Source organism: Corvus brachyrhynchos, unplaced genomic scaffold (genome assembly GCF_000691975.1).
Source record: "Corvus brachyrhynchos isolate BGI_N302 unplaced genomic scaffold, ASM69197v1 scaffold479, whole genome shotgun sequence".
NCBI lineage: Eukaryota > Metazoa > Chordata > Aves > Passeriformes > Corvidae > Corvus > Corvus brachyrhynchos.
The window spans coordinates 461,627-462,775 of record NW_008240089.1 but is presented as its reverse complement, the minus strand read 5'-3'; positions in this window follow the sequence as shown (position 1 = coordinate 462,775).

Below are 1,149 nucleotides of genomic sequence, written 5' to 3'. Positions count from 1 at the left end.
GGGCTCGTTCTGCACCGCGGTCCCTCAGCACCGGGAGCGGGCCGGAGTCCCGACGCGCAGCCGGGCATTCGTTCTGTACCGTGGGTCCCGCTCTGTCCGAAGGGCCGGTCCGTCCCGGGACGGACCGCGAGTCCGCCTGCCCAGGGGACACGTCGGTCACCACCAGGGAGCCCCAGTGTGCCCGGGGGCCACGGTTGCCAGCGCCACCCCTGGCAGAGCCAGTGGGGACCCGGAGCACCCCCTCTGCCAGCACACCTGGGGGACGCAGTCCTGCCGTGCCGGCTCTGTCCCCAGCTCATGGGCCCGGTGGCACCGGGCTGAGGGGCCACACGCGGGTGCTGGGACCTCCGGGTGACTGTCCCCACTGGTGGCACACCCAGGGAGTGGCAGCAGCATGAGCTGGGAGGTGCCAGGGCTCACGTGTGAGCCCCACGTGTGTGTGTTTGCAGACACAGATCCCAGAATCGTTTAGGATAGGACCTAAAAGACCCCCAGGATCGTCGAGTGCACCCTGTGCCCGATTCCCACCTTGTCACCAGCCCAGAGCCCTGAGCCCCACGTCCAATTGGTTTTGGGTACTGCCAGGGATGGGGACTCCAACACCTCCCTGGGCAGCCCCTTCCAGTGCCTGACCACCCTTTCCATGGCGAAATCCCTCCTGAAGTCCAACCTGACCCTGCCCTGGCACAGCTTGGGGCCGTTTCCTCTCGCTCTGTCCCTGGTTGCAGTTTTCCCACAGCCACCACTGAGGGTGGGTGGGGCAGGAATGGATGGGTGACCGCAGGCTTCTCCCAAAAACCCAGCGTGTCCAGGGGAACAGGGAGGCCATCCCAGGCCTGGCTGGGCTGTGGGGACCAGGAGCTACAGGACAGGAAGAGGAGGTGACTTTCCCCACCGCCAGGGCTGCAGCGGTGCAGTTGGGCCTCCAGGGGTGATCCAAGGCAGACTGGAGCAACATCTGGGCACCTTGAGTGATCCCTGAGTATCCTGGGGTGACATCTGGACCCTTGGGGCAGCATCTGGGTATCCTGGGGGATATTGGATTATGCTGAGGGAACATTGGGGCATCCATGGCAACATCTGGGCATCCTGGGTGGCATCTGTGTATCCTGAGCAACATCTGGGCACCCCGAGCAACAAATGGGCATT